This window comes from Ranitomeya variabilis, chromosome 2, assembly GCF_051348905.1.
Source record: "Ranitomeya variabilis isolate aRanVar5 chromosome 2, aRanVar5.hap1, whole genome shotgun sequence".
Classification (NCBI taxonomy): domain Eukaryota; kingdom Metazoa; phylum Chordata; class Amphibia; order Anura; family Dendrobatidae; genus Ranitomeya; species Ranitomeya variabilis.
In genome coordinates, this window is record NC_135233.1 from 6,568,443 (window position 1) to 6,595,283 (window position 26,841).

The 26,841-nt window shown below is 42.6% G+C and overlaps 1 protein-coding gene across 1 annotated transcript in view; it reads right to left on the minus strand.

The window, feature by feature from the left end:
* The window catches only part of DLK2 (delta like non-canonical Notch ligand 2), a 62,479-nt gene that overhangs the window by 8,911 nt on the left and 26,727 nt on the right, over window positions 1-26,841 (minus strand). Inside the window, exon 3 of the mRNA XM_077281904.1 lies at window positions 198-307. The gene's annotated coding sequence lies outside the window, so the exon portion shown is untranslated. The remainder of the gene's footprint in view (window positions 1-197; window positions 308-26,841) is intronic.

Genomic DNA, 26,841 nt, shown 5'->3' on the forward strand with positions numbered 1-26,841 from the left:
GTCCGCAAAAAATATTCTGTCCCTCAGAAAAAATAGAAAGACAAGTTGTCAACCCTGGCTGTGACGGTGGTGCTAGACTGTGGTCCCTGAACATGTGGACTGATGGCAGCTCTGGAGGATGCACAGATACAGATGTCTTGGCTGTGGGGAGCTTGTATGGTCAGACACTTCTTATGGGTCAATGTCAAGACTCCTACCTTCAGAAGGACACAGTGACGGTCCTGCAGATGACGGTCAGAAGTGCAGGGAGGGCCCCATCCTTAGTACTGTCACGGTTTATGGATCCAGTGTAGACGCCTCAGGTCTCCTGATGGATCAGAGATGAGAATTAGTGGATGACCATCAAAACAATCAGCATACAGATGTGTGGGAGGAAGGGATATAAGGGTCCCCAGCGTGCAGAGGCCCCCACGTCCCCCGAGCGCAGGGGCCCCCACGTCCCCAGAGCGCAGGGGCCCCCACGTCCCCAGAGCGCAGGGGCCCCCACGTCCCCAGAGCGCAGGGGCCCCCACGTCCCCAGCGTGCAGGGGCCCCCACGTCCCCAGAGCGCAGGGGCCCCCACGTCCCCAGAGCGCAGGGGCCCCCACGTCCCCAGAGCGCAGGGGCCCCCACGTCCCCAGAGCGCAGGGGCCCCCACGTCCCCAGAGCGCAGGGGCCCCCACGTCCCCAGAGCGCAGGGGCCCCCACGTCCCCCGAGCGCAGGGGCCCCCACGTCCCCCGAGCGCAGGGGCCCCCACGTCCCCCGAGCGCAGGGGCCCCCACGTCCCCCGAGCGCAGGGGCCCCCACGTCCCCCGAGCGCAGGGGCCCCCACGTCCCCCGAGCGCAGGGGCCCCCACGTCCCCAGAGCGCAGGGGCCCCCACGTCCCCAGAGCGCAGGGGCCCCCACGTCCCCAGAGCGCAGGGGCCCCCACGTCCCCAGAGCGCAGGGGCCCCCACGTCCCCAGAGCGCAGGGGCCCCCACGTCCCCAGAGCGCAGGGGCCCCCACGTCCCCAGAGCGCAGGGGCCCCCACGTCCCCAGAGCGCAGGGGCCCCCACGTCCCCAGAGTGAAGCCACAGTCTTCATAATACAGATGTGGCATGGCAGTATACTGTAACTTGTTTCCCTGTGACAGTTCACTTCTGCCTTTAATTCCTCTGAAATTCTAGATCTCTGCGTGCTGTCATTGAATAGAATCATTGTCACTCTACGGATGTACAATGTCCAGCGATGCCCCCTGCAGGCGCACTCCCGTCACAGCCAGCTATATCTGCGCCACTTTAGCCTCTCGGCAGCTGGGAGTTCTTGTGACCGGTCAGTGGCTTGTGCTCAGCAGATGTTTCCGTGTCCTGTGGACACATCTGCAGATGACAGTGACACATTGGCCCCAGGCAGGGCCACAGGGTGAGCCTGGCTGCCCGTCAAGCTATTACTGCTGACAGCCGAGAGGATGTTCTATGATGACAAGATGGCAGCCAAATGGGAAAGGGGTGAATCCCAGACATTCCACGTAATGGAGGCCACAGCAGGAAGCACCAGTGCTCAGACACAGGTCACACGGTCTGGACATCTGCCCTGTGCGTGACCATCGAAGACCTGAGGAGCTTCCACCATTCTGATGTTCTGAAACCGAGAGTTGTGCAGTGTCACCCAGGATCCCAAACCACCCTGGCACAGCACACTGCAAAATACACCCTAATATAAAGGAACAGTACACCTGATTACCACAAACTACACCATAGTGTATAGGACAGTACACCTGACTGTACCACAAACTACACCCTAGTGTATAGGACAGTACACCTGATTACCACAAACTACACCCTAGTATATAGGACAGTACACCTGACTACCACAAACTACACCATAGTATATAGGACAGTACACCTGACTGTACCACAAACTACACCATAGTATATAGGACAGTACACCTGACTACCACAAACTACACCCTAGTATATAGGACAGTACACCTGACTACCACAAACTACACCATAGTATATAGGACAGTACACCTGACTACCACAAACTACACCATAGTATATAGGACAGTACACCTGATTACCACAAACTACACCCTAGTGTATAGGACAGTACACCTGACTACCACAAACTACACCCTAGTATATAGGACAGTACACCTGACTACCACAAACTACACCCTAGTGTATAGGACAGTACACCTGATTACCACAAACTACACCATAGTATATAGGACAGTACACCTGACTACCACAAACTACACCCTAGTGTATAGGACAGTACACCTGATTACCACAAACTACACCATAGTATATAGGACAGTACACCTGACTACCACAAACTACACCCTAGTGTATAGGACAGTACACCTGATTACCACAAACTACACCATAGTATATAGGACAGTACACCTGACTGTACCACAAACTACACCCTAGTATATAGGACAGTACACCTGACTACCACAAACTACACCATAGTATAAAGGACAGTACACCTGACTACCACAAACTACACCCTAGTATATAGGACAGTACACCTGACTACCACAAACTACACCATAGTATATAGGACAGTACACCTGACTACCACAAACTACACCATAGTATATAGGACAGTACACCTGACTGTACCACAAACTACACCATAGTATATAGGACAGTACACCTGACTACCACAAACTACACCATAGTATATAGGACAGTACACCTGACTACCACAAACTACACCATAGTGTATAGGACAGTACACCTGACTACCACAAACTACACCATAGTATATAGGACAGTACACCTGACTACCACAAACTACACCATAGTATATAGGACAGTACACCTGACTACCACAAACTACACCATAGTATATAGGACAGTACACCTGACTGTACCACACAATACACCATAGTATATAGGACAGTACACCTGACTACCACAAACTACACCATAGTGTATAGGACAGTACACCTGATTACCACAAACTACACCATAGTATATAGGACAGTACACCTGACTGTACCACAAACTACACCATAGTATATAGGACAGTACACCTGACTACCACAAACTACACCCTAGTATATAGGACAGTACACCTGACTACCACAAACTACACCATAGTATATAGGACAGTACACCTGACTACCACAAACTACACCATAGTATATAGGACAGTACACCTGACTGTACCACAAACTACACCATAGTATATAGGACAGTACACCTGACTGTACCACAAACTACACCATAGTATATAGGACAGTACACCTGACTACCACAAACTACACCATAGTATATAGGACAGTACACCTGACTACCACAAACTACACCATAGTATATAGGACAGTACACCTGACTACCACAAACTACACCATAGTATAGAGGACAGTACAGCTGACTGTACCACAAACTACACCATAGTATATAGGACAGTACACCTGACTGTACCACAAACTACACCATAGTATATAGGACAGTACACCTGACTACCACAAACTACACCATAGTATATAGGACAGTACACCTGACTACCACAAACTACACCATAGTATATAGGACAGTACACCTGACTACCACAAACTACACCATAGTATATAGGACAGTACACCTGACTACCACAAACTACACCATAGTATATAGGACAGTACACCTGACTACCACAAACTACACCATAGCATATAGGACAGTACACCTGACTACCACAAACTACACCATAGTATATAGGACAGTACACCTGACTACCACAAACTACACCGTAGTATATAGGACAGTACACCTGACTACCACAAACTACACCCTAGTATATAGGACAGTACACCTGACTACCACAAACTACACCCTAGTATATAGGACAGTACACCTGACTACCACAAACTACACCATAGTATAAAGGACAGTACACCTGACTACCACAAACTACACCATAGTATATAGGACAGTACACCTGACTACCACAAAATACACCATAGTATATAGGACAGTACACCTGACTGTACCACAAACTACACCATAGTATATAGGACAGTACACCTGACTACCACAAACTACACCATAGTGTATAGGACAGTACACCTGACTACCACAAACTACACCATAGTATATAGGACAGTACACCTGACTACCACAAACTACACCCTAGTGTATAGGACAGTACACCTGACTACCACAAACTACACCATAGTATATAGGACAGTACACCTGACTACCACAAACTACACCATAGTGTATAGGACAGTACACCTGACTGTACCACAAACTACACCATAGTATATAGGACAGTACACCTGACTACCACAAACTACACCATAGTATATAGGACAGTACACCTGACTACCACAAACTACACCATAGTATATAGGACAGTACACCTGACTACCACAAACTACACCATAGTATATAGGACAGTACACCTGACTGTACCACAAACTACACCATAGTATATAGGACAGTACACCTGACTACCACAAACTACACCATAGTATATAGGACAGTACACCTGACTGTACCACAAACTACACCATAGTATATAGGACAGTACACCTGACTGTACCACAAACTACACCGTAGTATATAGGACAGTACACCTGACTACCACAAACTACACCATAGTATATAGGACAGTACACCTGACTACCACAAACTACACCATAGTATATAGGACAGTACACCTGACTGTACCACAAACTACACCATAGTATATAGGACAGTACACCTGACTACCACAAACTACACCATAGTATATAGGACAGTACACCTGACTGTACCACAAACTACACCATAGTATAAAGGACAGTACACCTGACTACCACAAACTACACCCTAGTATATAGGACAGTACACCTGACTACCACAAACTACACCATAGTATATAGGACAGTACACCTGACTACCACAAACTACACCCTAGTATATAGGACAGTACACCTGACTACCACAAACTACACCATAGTATATAGGACAGTACACCTGACTACCACAAACTACACCATAGTATATAGGACAGTACACCTGACTGTACCACACAATACACCATAGTATATAGGACAGTACACCTGACTACCACAAACTACACCATAGTGTATAGGACAGTACACCTGACTACCACAAACTACACCATAGTGTATAGGACAGTACACCTGACTACCACAAACTACACCATAGTATATAGGACAGTACACCTGACTACCACAAACTACACCCTAGTGTATAGGACAGTACACCTGACTACCACAAACTACACCATAGTATATAGGACAGTACACCTGACTACCACAAACTACACCATAGTGTATAGGACAGTACACCTGACTGTACCACAAACTACACCATAGTATATAGGACAGTACACCTGACTACCACAAACTACACCATAGTATATAGGACAGTACACCTGACTACCACAAACTACACCATAGTATATAGGACAGTACACCTGACTACCACAAACTACACCATAGTATATAGGACAGTACACCTGACTGTACCACAAACTACACCCTAGTATATAGGACAGTACACCTGACTGTACCACAAACTACACCATAGTATATAGGACAGTACACCTGACTACCACAAACTACACCATAGTATATAGGACAGTACACCTGACTACCACAAACTACACCATAGTATATAGGACAGTACACCTGACTGTACCACAAACTACACCATAGTATATAGGACAGTACACCTGACTGTACCACAAACTACACCGTAGTATATAGGACAGTACACCTGACTACCACAAACTACACCATAGTATATAGGACAGTACACCTGACTACCACAAACTACACCATAGTATATAGGACAGTACACCTGACTGTACCACAAACTACACCATAGTATATAGGACAGTACACCTGACTACCACAAACTACACCCTAGTATATAGGACAGTACACCTGACTACCACAAACTACACCATAGTATATAGGACAGTACACCTGACTACCACAAACTACACCATAGTATATAGGACAGTACACCTGACTACCACAAACTACACCATAGTATATAGGACAGTACACCTGACTGTACCACAAACTACACCGTAGTATATAGGACAGTACACCTGACTGTACCACAAACTACACCGTAGTATATAGGACAGTACACCTGACTGTACCACAAACTACACCATAGTATATAGGACAGTACACCTGACTACCACAAACTACACCATAGTATATAGGACAGTACACCTGACTACCACAAACTACTCCCTAGTATATAGGACAGTACACCTGACTGTACCACAAACTACACCGTAGTATATAGGACAGTACACCTGACTACCACAAACTACACCATAGTATATAGGACAGTACACCTGACTACCACAAACTACACCATAGTATATAGGACAGTACACCTGACTGTACCACAAACTACACCATAGTGTATAGGACAGTACACCTGACTACCACAAACTACACCATAGTATATAGGACAGTACACCTGACTGTACCACAAACTACACCATAGTATATAGGACAGTACACCTGACTACCACAGACTACACCATAGTATATAGGACAGTACACCTGACTACCACAAACTACACCATAGTATATAGGACAGTACACCTGACTGTACCACAAACTACACCGTAGTATATAGGACAGTACACCTGACTACCACAAACTACACCCTAGTATATAGGACAGTACACCTGACTACCACAAACTACACCATAGTATAAAGGACAGTACACCTGACTACCACAAACTACACCCTAGTATATAGGACAGTACACCTGACTACCACAAACTACACCATAGTATATAGGACAGTACACCTGACTACCACAAACTACACCATAGTATATAGGACAGTACACCTGACTGTACCACAAACTACACCATAGTATATAGGACAGTACACCTGACTACCACAAACTACACCATAGTATATAGGACAGTACACCTGACTACCACAAACTACACCATAGTATATAGGACAGTACACCTGACTGTACCACAAACTACACCGTAGTATATAGGACAGTACACCTGACTGTACCACAAACTACACCGTAGTATATAGGACAGTACACCTGACTGTACCACAAACTACACCATAGTATATAGGACAGTACACCTGACTACCACAAACTACACCATAGTATATAGGACAGTACACCTGACTACCACAAACTACACCATAGTATATAGGACAGTACACCTGACTACCACAAACTACACCATAGTATATAGGACAGTACACCTGACTACCACAAACTACACCATAGTATATAGGACAGTACACCTGACTACCACAAACTACTCCCTAGTATATAGGACAGTACACCTGACTACCACAAACTACACCCTAGTATAAAGGACAGTACACCTGACTACCACAAACTACACCATAGTATATAGGACAGTACACCTGACTACCACAAACTACACCATAGTATATAGGACAGTACACCTGACTACCACAAACTACACCATAGTATATAGGACAGTACACCTGACTACCACAAACTACTCCCTAGTATATAGGACAGTACACCTGACTACCACAAACTACACCCTAGTATAAAGGACAGTACACCTGACTACCACAAACTACACCATAGTATATAGGACAGTACACCTGACTGTACCACAAACTACACCGTAGTATATAGGACAGTACACCTGACTGTACCACAAACTACACCATAGTATATAGGACAGTACACCTGACTACCACAAACTACACCATAGTATATAGGACAGTACACCTGACTACCACAAACTACTCCCTAGTATATAGGACAGTACACCTGACTGTACCACAAACTACACCGTAGTATATAGGACAGTACACCTGACTACCACAAACTACACCCTAGTATATAGGACAGTACACCTGACTACCACAAACTACACCCTAGTATATAGGACAGTACACCTGACTACCACAAACTACACCATAGTATATAGGACAGTACACCTGACTACCACAAACTACACCATAGTATATAGGACAGTACACCTGACTGTACCACAAACTACACCATAGTATATAGGACAGTACACCTGACTACCACAAACTACACCATAGTATATAGGACAGTACACCTGACTACCACAAACTACACCATAGTATATAGGACAGTACACCTGACTGTACCACAAACTACACCGTAGTATATAGGACAGTACACCTGACTGTACCACAAACTACACCGTAGTATATAGGACAGTACACCTGACTGTACCACAAACTACACCATAGTATATAGGACAGTACACCTGACTACCACAAACTACACCATAGTATATAGGACAGTACACCTGACTACCACAAACTACTCCCTAGTATATAGGACAGTACACCTGACTACCACAAACTACACCCTAGTGTATAGGACAGTACACCTGACTACCACAAACTACACCGTAGTATATAGGACAGTACACCTGACTACCACAAACTACACCATAGTATATAGGACAGTACACCTGACTACCACAAACTACACCATAGTATATAGGACAGTACACCTGACTACCACAAACTACACCCTAGTATATAGGACAGTACACCTGACTACCACAAACTACACCGTAGTATATAGGACAGTACACCTGACTACCACAAACTACACCATAGTATATAGGACAGTACACCTGACTACCACAAACTACACCATAGTGTATAGGACAGTACACCTGACTGTACCACAAACTACACCGTAGTATATAGGACAGTACACCTGACTACCACAAACTACACAATAGTATATAGGACAGTACACCTGACTACCACAAACTACACCATAGTATATAGGACAGTACACCTGACTACCACAAACTACACCATAGTATATAGGACAGTACACCTGACTGTACCACAAACTACACCATAGTATATAGGACAGTACACCTGACTACCACAAACTACACCATAGTATATAGGACAGTACACCTGACTGTACCACAAACTACACCATAGTATATAGGACAGTACACCTGACTACCACAAACTACACCATAGTATATAGGACAGTACACCTGACTACCACAAACTACACCATAGTATATAGGACAGTACACCTGACTACCACAAACTACACCATAGTATATAGGACAGTACACCTGACTGTACCACAAACTACACCATAGTATATAGGACAGTACACCTGACTACCACAAACTACACCATAGTATATAGGACAGTACACCTGACTGTACCACAAACTACACCATAGTATATAGGACAGTACACCTGACTGTACCACAAACTACACCCTAGTATAAAGGACAGTACACCTGACTACCACAAACTACACCATAGTATATAGGACAGTACACCTGACTACCACAAACTACACCATAGTATATAGGACAGTACACCTGACTGTACCACAAACTACACCATAGTATATAGGACAGTACACCTGACTACCACAAACTACACCATAGTATATAGGACAGTACACCTGACTGTACCACAAACTACACCATAGTATATAGGACAGTACACCTGACTGTACCACAAACTACACCCTAGTATAAAGGACAGTACACCTGACTACCACAAACTACACCCTAGTGTATAGGACAGTACACCTGACTGTACCACAAACTACACCATAGTATAAAGGACAGTACACCTGACTACCACAAACTACACCATAGTATATAGGACAGTACACCTGACTACCACAAACTACACCCTAGTATAAAGGACAGTACACCTGACTGTACCACAAACTACACCATAGTATAAAGGACAGTACACCTGACTACCACAAACTACACCCTAGTATAAAGGACAGTACACCTGACTGTACCACAAACTACACCATAGTATATAGGACAGTACACCTGACTACCACAAACTACACCATAGTATAAAGGACAGTACACTTGACTACCACAAACTACACCATAGTATAAAGGACAGTACACCTGACTACCACAAACTACACCATAGTATATAGGACAGTACACCTGACTGTACCACAAACTACACCATAGTATATAGGACAGTACACCTGACTGTACCACAAACTACACCATAGTATATAGGACAGTACACCTGACTACCACAAACTACACCATAGTATATAGGACAGTACACCTGACTGTACCACAAACTACACCCTAGTGTATAGGACAGTACACCTGACTACCACACAATACACCATAGTATATAGGACAGTACACCTGACTACCACAAACTACACCCTAGTATAAAGGACAGTACACCTGACTGTACCACAAACTACACCATAGTATAAAGGACAGTACACCTGACTGTACCACAAACTACACCATAGTATATAGGACAGTACACCTGACTGTACCACAAACTACACCATAGTATATAGGACAGTACACCTGACTACCACAAACTACACCATAGTATATAGGACAGTACACCTGACTGTACCACAAACTACACCCTAGTATATAGGACAGTACACCTGACTACCACAAACTACACCATAGTATATAGGACAGTACACCTGACTACCACAAACTACACCGTAGTATATAGGACAGTACACCTGACTGTACCACAAACTACACCATAGTATATAGGACAGTACACCTGACTACCACAAACTACACCATAGTATATAGGACAGTACACCTGACTACCACAAACTACACCGTAGTATATAGGACAGTACACCTGACTGTACCACAAACTACACCATAGTATAAAGGACAGTACACCTGACTGTACCACAAACTACACCATAGTATATAGGACAGTACACCTGACTACCACAAACTACACCCTAGTGTATAGGACAGTACACCTGACTGTACCACAAACTACACCATAGTATATAGGACAGTACACCTGACTGTACCACAAACTACACCATAGTATATAGGACAGTACACCTGACTGTACCACAAACTACACCATAGTATAAAGGACAGTACACCTGACTACCACAAACTACACCATAGTATATAGGACAGTACACCTGACTACCACAAACTACACCATAGTATATAGGACAGTACACCTGACTGTACCACAAACTACACCATAGTATATAGGACAGTACACCTGACTACCACAAACTACACCATAGTATATAGGACAGTACACCTGACTACCACACAATACACCATAGTATATAGGACAGTACACCTGACTACCACAAACTACACCCTAGTATAAAGGACAGTACACCTGACTACCACAAACTACACCATAGTATAAAGGACAGTACACCTGACTGTACCACAAACTACACCATAGTATATAGGACAGTACACCTGACTGTACCACAAACTACACCCTAGTATATAGGACAGTACACCTGACTACCACAAACTACACCATAGTATATAGGACAGTACACCTGACTACCACAAACTACACCATAGTATATAGGACAGTACACCTGACTACCACAAACTACACCATAGTATATAGGACAGTACACCTGACTACCACAAACTACACCCTAGTATATAGGACAGTACACCTGACTGTACCACAAACTACACCATAGTATATAGGACAGTACACCTGACTGTACCACAAACTACACCATAGTATATAGGACAGTACACCTGACTACCACAAACTACACCATAGTATAAAGGACAGTACACCTGACTACCACAAACTACACCATAGTATATAGGACAGTACACCTGACTACCACAAACTACACCCTAGTGTATAGGACAGTACACCTGACTACCACAAACTACACCCTAGTATAAAGGACAGTACACCTGACTGTACCACAAACTACACCGTAGTATATAGGACAGTACACCTGACTACCACAAACTACACCATAGTATATAGGACAGTACACCTGACTACCACAAACTACACCATAGTATATAGGACAGTACACCTGACTACCACAAACTACACCATAGTATATAGGACAGTACACCTGACTGTACCACAAACTACACCATAGTATATAGGACAGTACACCTGACTACCACAAACTACACCATAGTATATAGGACAGTACACCTGACTACCACAAACTACACCCTAGTATAAAGGACAGTACACCTGACTGTACCACAAACTACACCATAGTATAAAGGACAGTACACCTGACTGTACCACAAACTACACCATAGTATATAGGACAGTACACCTGACTACCACAAACTACACCATAGTATATAGGACAGTACACCTGACTACCACAAACTACACCATAGTATATAGGACAGTACACCTGACTACCACAAACTACACCATAGTATAAAGGACAGTACACTTGACTACCACAAACTACACCATAGTATAAAGGACAGTACACCTGACTACCACAAACTACACCATAGTATATAGGACAGTACACCTGACTGTACCACAAACTACACCATAGTATATAGGACAGTACACCTGACTGTACCACAAAATACACCATAGTATAAAGGACAGTACACCTGACTGTACCACAAACTACACCCTAGTATATAGGACAGTACACCTGACTACCACAAACTACACCCTAGTGTATAGGACAGTACACCTGACTGTACCACAAAATACTCCCTAGTATAAAGGACAGTACACCTGACTGTACCACAAACTACACCATAGTATATAGGACAGTACACCTGACTACCACAAACTACACCATAGTATATAGGACAGTACACCTGACTACCACAAACTACACCCTAGTGTATAGGACAGTACACCTGACTGTACCACAAAATACTCCCTAGTATAAAGGACAGTACACCTGACTGTACCACAAACTACACCATAGTATATAGGACAGTACACCTGACTACCACAAACTACACCATAGTATATAGGACAGTACACCTGACTACCACAAACTACACCATAGTATATAGGACAGTACACCTGACTACCACAAACTACACCATAGTATATAGGACAGTACACCTGACTGTACCACAAAATACTCCCTAGTATAAAGGACAGTACACCTGACTACCACAAACTACACCATAGTATATAGGACAGTACACCTGACTACCACAAAATACACCATAGTATATAGGACAGTACACCTGACTACCACAAACTACACCATAGTATATAGGACAGTACACCTGACTGTACCACAAACTACACCATAGTATATAGGACAGTACACCTGACTACCACAAACTACACCATAGTATATAGGACAGTACACCTGACTACCACAAACTACACCATAGTATATAGGACAGTACACCTGACTACCACAAACTACACCATAGTATATAGGACAGTACACCTGACTACCACAAACTACACCATAGTGTATAGGACAGTACACCTGACTACCACAAACTACACCATAGTATATAGGACAGTACACCTGACTACCACAAACTACACCATAGTATATAGGACAGTACACCTGACTACCACAAACTACACCATAGTATATAGGACAGTACACCTGACTGTACCACAAAATACTCCCTAGTATAAAGGACAGTACACCTGACTACCACAAACTACACCATAGTATATAGGACAGTACACCTGACTACCACAAACTACACCATAGTATATAGGACAGTACACCTGACTGTACCACAAAATACACCATAGTATATAGGACAGTACACCTGACTACCACAAACTACACCATAGTATATAGGACAGTACACCTGACTACCACAAACTACACCATAGTATATAGGACAGTACACCTGACTACCACAAACTACACCATAGTATATAGGACAGTACACCTGACTACCACAAACTACACCCTAGTATAAAGGACAGTACACCTGACTGTACCACAAACTACACCATAGTATATAGGACAGTACACCTGACTACCACAAACTACACCATAGTATATAGGACAGTACACCTGACTGTACCACAAACTACACCATAGTATATAGGACAGTACACCTGACTACCACAAACTACACCATAGTATATAGGACAGTACACCTGACTGTACCACAAACTACACCATAGTATATAGGACAGTACACCTGACTACCACAAACTACACCCTAGTATATAGGACAGTACACCTGACTACCACAAACTACACCATAGTATATAGGACAGTACACCTGACTACCACAAACTACACCATAGTATATAGGACAGTACACCTGACTACCACAAACTACACCCTAGTATAAAGGACAGTACACCTGACTGTACCACAAACTACACCATAGTATATAGGACAGTACACCTGACTACCACAAACTACACCATAGTATATAGGACAGTACACCTGACTGTACCACAAACTACACCATAGTATATAGGACAGTACACCTGACTACCACAAACTACACCATAGTATATAGGACAGTACACCTGACTGTACCACAAACTACACCATAGTATATAGGACAGTACACCTGACTACCACAAACTACACCATAGTATATAGGACAGTACACCTGACTGTACCACAAACTACACCATAGTATATAGGACAGTACACCTGACTGTACCACAAACTACACCATAGTATATAGGACAGTACACCTGACTGTACCACAAACTACACCTTAGTATAAAGGACAGTACACCTGACTACCACAAACTACACCATAGTATATAGGACAGTACACCTGACTACCACAAACTACACCCTAGTATATAGGACAGTACACCTGACTACCACAAAATACACCATAGTATATAGGACAGTACACCTGACTGTACCACAAACTACACCCTAGTATATAGGACAGTACACCTGACTACCACAAACTACACCCTAGTATATAGGACAGTACACCTGACTGTACCACAAACTACACCATAGTATATAGGACAGTACACCTGACTACCACAAACTACACCATAGTATATAGGACAGTACACCTGACTACCACAAACTACACCATAGTATATAGGACAGTACACCTGACTACCACAAAATACACCATAGTATATAGGACAGTACACCTGACTGTACCACAAACTACACCCTAGTGTATAGGACAGTACACCTGACTGTACCACAAAATACACCATAGTATATAGGACAGTACACCTGACTACCACAAACTATACCATAGTATATAGGACAGTACACCTGACTGTACCACAAAATACACCATAGTATATAGGACAGTACACCTGACTGTACCACAAACTACACCATAGTATATAGGACAGTACACCTGACTGTACCACAAACTACACCATAGTATATAGGACAGTACACCTGACTACCACAAACTACACCATAGTATATAGGACAGTACACCTGACTGTACCACAAACTACACCATAGTATATAGGACAGTACACCTGACTACCACAAACTACACCATAGTATATAGGACAGTACACCTGACTACCACAAAATACACCATAGTATATAGGACAGTACACCTGACTGTACCACAAACTACACCCTAGTGTATAGGACAGTACACCTGACTGTACCACAAACTACACCATAGTATATAGGACAGTACACCTGACTACCACAAACTACACCATAGTGTATAGGACAGTACACCTGACTACCACAAACTACACCATAGTATATAGGACAGTACACCTGACTACCACAAACTACACCATAGTATATAGGACAGTACACCTGACTACCACAAAATACACCATAGTATATAGGACAGTACACCTGACTGTACCACAAACTACACCCTAGTGTATAGGACAGTACACCTGACTGTACCACAAACTACACCATAGTATATAGGACAGTACACCTGACTACCACAAACTACACCATAGTGTATAGGACAGTACACCTGACTACCACAAACCACACCATAGTATATAGGACAGTACACCTGACTGTACCACAAAATACACCATAGTATATAGGACAGTACACCTGACTACCACAAACTACACCCTAGTATATAGGACAGTACACCTGACTACCACAAACTACACCATAGTATATAGGACAGTACACCTGACTACCACAAACTACACCATAGTATATAGGACAGTACACCTGACTGTACCACAAACTACACCATAGTATAAAGGACAGTACACCTGACTGTACCACAAACTACACCATAGTATATAGGACAGTACACCTGACTACCACAAACTACACCATAGTATATAGGACAGTACACCTGACTGTACCACAAACTACACCATAGTATATAGGACAGTACACCTGACTGTACCACAAACTACACCATAGTATAAAGGACAGTACACCTGACTACCACAAACTACACCATAGTATATAGGACAGTACACCTGACTACCACAAACTACACCATAGTATATAGGACAGTACACCTGACTGTACCACAAACTACACCATAGTATATAGGACAGTACACCTGACTACCACAAACTACACCATAGTATATAGGACAGTACACCTGACTGTACCACAAACTACACCATAGTATATAGGACAGTACACCTGACTACCACAAACTACACCATAGTATAAAGGACAGTACACCTGACTGTACCACAAACTACACCCTAGTATAAAGGACAGTACACCTGACTACCACAAACTACACCATAGTGTATAGGACAGTACACCTGACTACCACAAACTACACCATAGTGTATAGGACAGTACACCTGACTACCACAAACTACACCGTAGTATATAGGACAGTACACCTGACTACCACAAACTACACCATAGTGTATAGGACAGTACACCTGACTACCACAAACCACACCATAGTATATAGGACAGTACACCTGACTGTACCACAAAATACACCATAGTATATAGGACAGTACACCTGACTACCACAAACTACACCATAGTGTATAGGACAGTACACCTGACTACCACAAACCACACCATAGTATATAGGACAGTACACCTGACTGTACCACAAAATACACCATAGTATAAAGGACAGTACACCTGACTACCACAAACTACACCATAGTATATAGGACAGTACACCTGACTGTACCACAAAATACACCATAGTATATAGGACAGTACACCTGACTACCACAAACTACACCATAGTATAAAGGACAGTACACCTGACTGTACCACAAACTACACCATAGTATATAGGACAGTACACCTGACTGTACCACAAAATACACCATAGTATATAGGACAGTACACCTGACTACCACAAACTACACCATAGTATAAAGGACAGTACACCTGACTGTACCACAAACTACACCATAGTATATAGGACAGTACACCTGACTACCACAAACTACACCATAGTATATAGGACAGTACACCTGACTGTACCACAAAATACACCATAGTATATAGGACAGTACACCTGACTACCACAAACTACACCATAGTATAAAGGACAGTACACCTGACTGTACCACAAACTACACCATAGTATATAGGACAGTACACCTGACTGTACCACAAACTACACCATAGTATATAGGACAGTACACCTGACTACCACAAACTACACCATAGTATATAGGACAGTACACCTGACTACCACAAACTACACCATAGTATATAGGACAGTACACCTGACTGTACCACAAACTACACCATAGTATATAGGACAGTACACCTGACTACCACAAACTACACCCTAGTATATAGGACAGTACACCTGACTGTACCACAAACTACACCATAGTATATAGGACAGTACACCTGACTACCACAAACTACACCATAGTATATAGGACAGTACACCTGACTGTACCACAAACTACACCATAGTATATAGGACAGTACACCTGACTACCACAAACTACACCATAGTATATAGGACAGTACACCTGACTGTACCACAAACTACACCATAGTATATAGGACAGTACACCTGACTACCACAAACTACACCATAGTATATAGGACAGTACACCTGACTACCACAAACTACACCATAGTATATAGGACAGTACACCTGACTGTACCACAAACTACACCATAGTATAAAGGACAGTACACCTGACTGTACCACAAACTACACCCTAGTATAAAGGACAGTACACCTGACTACCACAAACTACACCATAGTATATAGGACAGTACACCTGACTACCACAAACTACACCATAGTATATAGGACAGTACACCTGACTGTACCACAAACTACACCATAGTATATAGGACAGTACACCTGACTGTACCACAAAATACACCGTAGTATATAGGACAGTACACCTGACTGTACCACAAACTACACCATAGTATATAGGACAGTACACCTGACTACCACAAACTACACCATAGTATATAGGACAATACACCTGACTGTACCACAAACTACACCATAGTATATAGGACAGTACACCTGACTACCACAAACTACACCATAGTATATAGGACAGTACACCTGACTGTACCACAAACTACACCGTAGTATATAGGACAGTACACCTGACTACCACAAACTACACCATAGTGTATAGGACAGTACACCTGACTACCACAAACTACACCATAGTATATAGGACAGTACACCTGACTGTACCACAAACTACACCCTAGTATAAAGGACAGTACACCTGACTACCACACAATACACCATAGTATATAGGACAGTACACCTGACTACCACAAACTACACCATAGTATAAAGGACAGTACACCTGACTGTACCACAAACTACACCCTAGTATAAAGGACAGTACACCTGACTACCACAAACTACACCATAGTATAAAGGACAGTACACCTGACTGTACCACAAACTACACCCTAGTATAAAGGACAGTACACCTGACTACCACAAACTACACCATAGTATATAGGACAGTACACCTGACTACCACAAAATACACCATAGTATATAGGACAGTACACCTGACTACCACAAACTACACCATAGTATATAGGACAGTACACCTGACTACCACAATACACCATAGTATATAGGACAGTACACCTGACTGTACCACAAACTACACCATAGTATATAGGACAGTACACCTGACTGTACCACAAACTACACCATAGTATAAAGGACAGTACACCTGACTACCACAAACTACACCATAGTATATAGGACAGTACACCTGACTGTACCACAAACTACACCGTAGTATATAGGACAGTACACCTGACTGTACCACAAACTACACCATAGTATATAGGACAGTACACCTGACTACCACAAACTACACCATAGTATATAGGACAGTACACCTGACTACCACAAACTACTCCCTAGTATATAGGACAGTACACCTGACTGTACCACAAACTACACCATAGTATATAGGACAGTACACCTGACTACCACAAACTACACCATAGTATATAGGACAGTACACCTGACTGTACCACAAACTACACCATAGTATATAGGACAGTACACCTGACTACCACAAAATACACCATAGTATATAGGACAGTACACCTGACTACCACAAACTACACCATAGTATATAGGACAGTACACCTGACTGTACCACAAAATACACCATAGTATATAGGACAGTACACCTGACTACCACAAACTACACCATAGTATATAGGACAGTACACCTGACTGTACCACAAACTACACCATAGTATAAAGGACAGTACACCTGACTACCACAAACTACACCATAGTATATAGGACAGTACACCTGACTGTACCACAAACTACACCATAGTATAAAGGACAGTACACCTGACTACCACAAACTACACCATAGTATAAAGGACAGTACACCTGACTGTACCACAAACTACACCCTAGTATAAAGGACAGTACACCTGACTACCACAAACTACACCATAGTATATAGGACAGTACACCTGACTGTACCACAAACTACACCCTAGTATAAAGGACAGTACACCTGACTACCACAAACTACACCATAGTATATAGGACAGTACACCTGACTACCACAAACTACACCATAGTATAAAGGACAGTACACCTGACTGTACCACAAACTACACCATAGTATAAAGGACAGTACACCTGACTACCACAAACTACACCATAGTATAAAGGACAGTACACCTGACTGTACCACAAACTACACCATAGTATATAGGACAGTACACCTGACTACCACAAACTACACCATAGTATATAGGACAGTACACCTGACTACCACAAAATACACCATAGTATATAGGACAGTACACCTGACTACCACAAACTACACCATAGTATATAGGACAGTACACCTGACTACCACAAACTACACCATAGTATATAGGACAGTACACCTGACTACCACAAACTACACCCTAGTATATAGGACAGTACACCTGACTACCACAAACTACACCATAGTATATAGGACAGTACACCTGACTGTACCACAAACTACACCATAGTATATAGGACAGTACACCTGACTACCACAAACTACACCATAGTATATAGGACAGTACACCTGACTGTACCACAAACTACACCATAGTATATAGGACAGTACACCTGACTGTACCACAAACTACACCATAGTATATAGGACAGTACACCTGACTACCACAAACTACACCATAGTATATAGGACAGTACACCTGACTACCACAAAATACACCATAGTATATAGGACAGTACACCTGACTGTACCACAAACTACACCATAGTATATAGGACAGTACACCTGACTACCACAAACTACACCATAGTATATAGGACAGTACACCTGACTACCACAAACTACACCATAGTATATAGGACAGTACACCTGACTGTACCACAAACTACACCCTAGTGTATAGGACAGTACACCTGACTGTACCACAAACTACACCATAGTATATAGGACAGTACACCTGACTACCACAAACTACACCATAGTATAAAGGACAGTACACCTGACTGTACCACAAACTACACCATAGTATATAGGACAGTACACCTGACTGTACCACAAACTACACCATAGTATATAGGACAGTACACCTGACTACCACAAACTACACCATAGTATATAGGACAGTACACCTGACTGTACCACAAACTACACCATAGTATATAGGACAGTACACCTGACTACCACAAACTACACCATAGTATATAGGACAGTACACCTGACTACCACAAACTACACCATAGTATATAGGACAGTACACCTGACTGTACCACAAACTACACCATAGTATATAGGACAGTACACCTGACTACCACAAACTACACCATAGTATATAGGACAGTACACCTGACTACCACAAACTACACCATAGTATATAGGACAGTACACCTGACTACCACAAACTACACCATAGTATATAGGACAGTACACCTGACTACCACAAACTACACCATAGTATATAGGACAGTACACCTGACTACCACAAACTACACCATAGTATATAGGACAGTACACCTGACTACCACAAACTACACCGTAGTATATAGGACAGTACACCTGACTACCACAAACTACACCATAGTATATAGGACAGTACACCTGACTACCACAAACTACACCATAGTATATAGGACAGTACACCTGACTACCACAAACTACACCCTAGTATATAGGACAGTACACCTGACTACCACAATACACCATAGTATAGAGGACAGTACACCTGACTACCACAGACTACACCATAGTATATAGGACAGTACACCTGACTACCACAGACTACACCATAGTATATAGGACAGTACACCTGACTACCACAAACTACACCATAGTATATAGGACAGTACACCTGACTGTACCACAAACTACACCATAGTATAAAGGACAGTACACCTGACTACCACAAACTACACCATAGTATAAAGGACAGTACACCTGACTACCACAAACTACACCCTAGTATATAGGACAGTACACCTGACTACCACAAACTACACCATAGTATAAAGGACAGTACACCTGACTACCACAAACTACACCATAGTATAAAGGACAGTACACCTGACTACCACAAACTACACCGTAGTATATAGGACAGTACACCTGACTACCACAAACTACACCATAGTATATAGGACAGTACACCTGACTGTACCACAAACTACACCATAGTATATAGGACAGTACACCTGACTACCACAAACTACACCGTAGTATATAGGACAGTACACCTGACTGTACCACAAACTACACCGTAGTATATAGGACAGTACACCTGACTACCACAAACTACACCATAGTATATAGGACAGTACACCTGACTACCACAAACTACACCGTAGTATATAGGACAGTACACCTGACTACCACAAACTACACCATAGTATATAGGACAGTACACCTGACTACCACAAACTACACCATAGTATATAGGACAGTACACCTGACTACCACAAACTACACCCTAGTATATAGGACAGTACACCTGACTACCACAATACACCATAGTATAGAGGACAGTACACCTGACTACCACAGACTACACCATAGTATATAGGACAGTACACCTGACTACCACAGACTACACCATAGTATATAGGACAGTACACCTGACTACCACAGACTACACCATAGTATATAGGACAGTACACCTGACTACCACAGACTACACCATAGTATATAGGACAGTACACCTGACTACCACAGACTACACCATAGTATATAGGACAGTACACCTGACTACCACAAACTACACCATAGTATATAGGACAGTACACCTGACTGTACCACAAACTACACCGTAGTATATAGGACAGTACACCTGACTACCACAAACTACACCGTAGTATATAGGACAGTACACCTGACTACCACAAACTACACCATAGTATATAGGACAGTACACCTGACTACCACAATACACCATAATATATAGGACAGTACACCTGACTACCACAAACTACACCATAGTATATAGGACAGTACACCTGACTACCACAGACTACACCATAGTATATAGGACAGTACACCTGACTACCACAGACTACACCATAGTATATAGGACAGTACACCTGACTACCACAAACTACACCATAGTATATAGGACAGTACACCTGACTACCACAAACTACACCATAGTATATAGGACAGTACACCTGACTGTACCACAAACTACACCATAGTATATAGGACAGTACACCTGACTACCACAAACTACACCATAGTATATAGGACAGTACACCTGACTACCACAAACTACACCATAGTATATAGGACAGTACACCTGACTACCACAAACTACACCATAGTATATAGGACAGTACACCTGACTACCACAAACTACACCATAGTATATAGGACAGTACACCTGACTACCACAAACTACACCATAGTATATAGGACAGTACACCTGACTGTACCACAAACTACACCATAGTATATAGGACAGTACACCTGACTACCACACAATACACCATAGTATATAGGACAGTACACCTGACTACCACAAACTACACCATAGTATATAGGACAGTACACCTGACTACCACAAACTACACCATAGTATATAGGACAGTACACCTGACTACCACAAACTACACCATAGTATATAGGACAGTACACCTGACTACCACAAACTACACCATAGTATATAGGACAGTACACCTGACTGTACCACAAACTACACCCTAGTATATAGGACAGTACACCTGACTACCACAAACTACACCATAGTATATAGGACAGTACTCCTGACTACCACAAACTACACCATAGTATATAGGACAGTACACCTGACTGTACCACAAACTACACCATAGTATATAGGACAGTACACCTGACTACCACAAACTACACCGTAGTATATAGGACAGTACACCTGACTACCACAAACTACACCATAGTATATAGGACAGTACACCTGACTGTACCACAAACTACACCATAGTATATAGGACAGTACACCTGACTACCACAATACACCATAGTATAGAGGACAGTACACCTGACTACCACAGACTACACCATAGTATATAGGACAGTACACCTGACTACCACAAACTACACCCTAGTGTATAGGACAGTACACCTGACTACCACAAACTACACCATAGTATATAGGACAGTACACCTGACTACCACAAACTACACCCTAGTATAAAGGACAGTACACCTGACTACCACAAACTACACCATAGTATATAGGACAGTACACCTGACTGTACCACAAACTACACCATAGTATATAGGACAGTACACCTGACTACCACAAACTACACCGTAGTATATAGGACAGTACACCTGACTACCACAAACTACACCATAGTATATAGGACAGTACACCTGACTACCACAATACACCATAGTATAGAGGACAGTACACCTGACTACCACAGACTACACCATAGTATATAGGACAGTACACCTGACTACCACAAACTACACCATAGTATATAGGACAGTACACCTGACTACCACAAACTACACCACAGTATATAGGACAGTACACCTGACTGTACCACAGACTACACCATAGTATATAGGACAGTACACCTGACTACCACAAACTACACCATAGTATAGAGGACAGTACACCTGACTGTACCACAAACTACACCATAGTATATAGGACAGTACACCTGACTACCACAAACTACACCATAGTATATAGGACAGTACACCTGACTGTATCACAAACTACACCATAGTATATAGGACAGTACACCTGACTACCACAGACTACACCATAGTATATAGGACAGTACACCTGACTACCACAAACTACACCCTAGTATAGAGGACAGTACACCTGACTACCACAAACTACACCCTAGTATAGAGGACAGTACACCTGACTACCACAAACTACACCATAGTATAGAGGACAGTACACCTGACTGTACCACAAACTACACCATAGTATATAGGACAGTACACCTGACTACCACAAACTACACCCTAGTGTATAGGACAGTACACCTGACTACCACAAACTACACCATAGTATATAGGACAGTACACCTGACTACCACAAACTACACCATAGTATATAGGACAGTACACCTGACTACCACAAACTACACCATAGTATATAGGACAGTACACCTGACTGTACCACAAACTACACCATAGTATATAGGACAGTATACCTGACTACCACAAAATACACCCTAATATAAAGGACAGTACACCTGACTACCACAAACTACACCATAGTATATAGGACAGTACACCTGACTACCACAAACTACACCATAGTATATAGGACAGTACACCTGACTACCACAAACTACACCATAGTATAAAGGACAGTACACCTGACTACCACAAACTACACCATAGTATATAGGACAGTACACCTGACTGTACCACAAACTACACCCTAGTATAAAGGACAGTACACCTGACTACCACAAACTACACCATAGTATATAGGACAGTACACCTGACTACCACAAACTACACCATAGTATATAGGACAGTACACCTGACTACCACAAACTACACCATAGTATATAGGACAGTATACCTGACTACCACAAAATACACCCTAATATAAAGGACAGTACTCCTGATTGTACTGCAATATACACCTGATGGTAAAGAACATTACACTCGACTATACCACAAAATACACCAACGGTAAAGAAAAGTATACTACAAAGTACACCCGCTATTCAATATAATATCCCAGAATTACTACTGGCTTGACAAGACAATCTTCATTAACGGCCTTCATTTCTTATTGGAAGACACTGCTGCCAATGTCATAAACCGATAAATCAAACGTCATTCAGTCCAATTCACATACAGAGGGTGAAATAAGTACTGAACATGTCACCAATTTTCTAAGTAAATTTATTTCTAAAGGTGCTATTGACATGAAATTCTCCCCAGATTACGGTAACAACCCATCCAATTCACACAGGACAGAAATCACCATAGATGTCCATAAATTATGTGTAATAATGAGAAATGACACCGGGAACAGTACTGAATGCATTACTGACATGAAATTAATACTTTATATAAAAGCCTTTATTGGATGATGAAACTTCCAGACGCCTCCTGTATGGAGAAACTAGTCGCAGGCATTGCTCAGGTGTGATATTAGCCCATTCTTCTTCCACACAAACTCTCTTCACATCCTGAGGGTCCATCGGCTCCTTCTATGAGCTCTGACCTTTAGTTCCTTCCATACATTTTCTCTTGGATTCAGATCCGGTGATCGGATCGGCCATTCTAGCAGATTTATGTTTTTCCTCTGAAGCCAATTGAGAATTTCCTTGGCTGTGTGTTTGAGATCATTGTCTTGCTGAAATGTCCACCCTCGTTTTATCTTCATCATCCTGGTAGATGGCAGCATATGTTTATCAGGCATGTCTCAGTACATTTGTCCATTCATCCTTCCCTCAATTATATGAAGTCTGCCAGTGCTGTATGCTCAAAAACAGCTCCACACCATGATGGTCCCACTTTGAAACTTCACTGTAGGTATGATGTTTTTTGGGGTGATGTGCAGTGCCTTTTAGCCTCCAAACATGGTATGTATTATGGAATCCAAAGAGCTCAATTTTGGTCTCGTCTGACCAGACTGTATTTTCCCACTATTTCTCAGGCTTGTCTAAATGTTGTTGAGCAAACTTTAAATGAGCGTGAACATGCTTTTTGTTCAGGAATGGAGTCTTGTGTGGTGAGTGGGCATACAGGCCATGGAGTCTTGTGTGGTTAGAGTGCATACAGGCCATGGAGTCTTGTGTGGTGAGTGGGCATACAGTCCATGGAGTCTTGTGCGGTTAGAGTGCATACAGGCCATGGAGTTTTGTGTGGTGAGTGGGCATACAGGCCATGGAGTCTTGTGTGGTTAGAGTGCATACAGGCCATGGAGTCTTGTGTGGTGAGTGGGCATACAGGCCATGGAGTCTTGTGTGGTTAGAGTGCATACAGGCCATGGAGGTTGGGTGCATTACTTATTGTAATTTCTCCACAGGTGGTCCTTGGCTCTTGGACAACTCTTCTGATTACTATTTTCACTCCTATGTCTGAAATCTTCCTGTGACCACCTGGTCGTGGCTGGTTTATGGTCAAATTGTTATTGCCACTTCCGGGTTATGGCCGCAGCAGTGCTCAATGTAACCTGATGTGATGTGCAGTGCCTTTTAGCCTCCAAACATGGTATGTATTATGGCATCCAAAGAGCTCAATTTTCAGACTGTATTTTCCCACTATT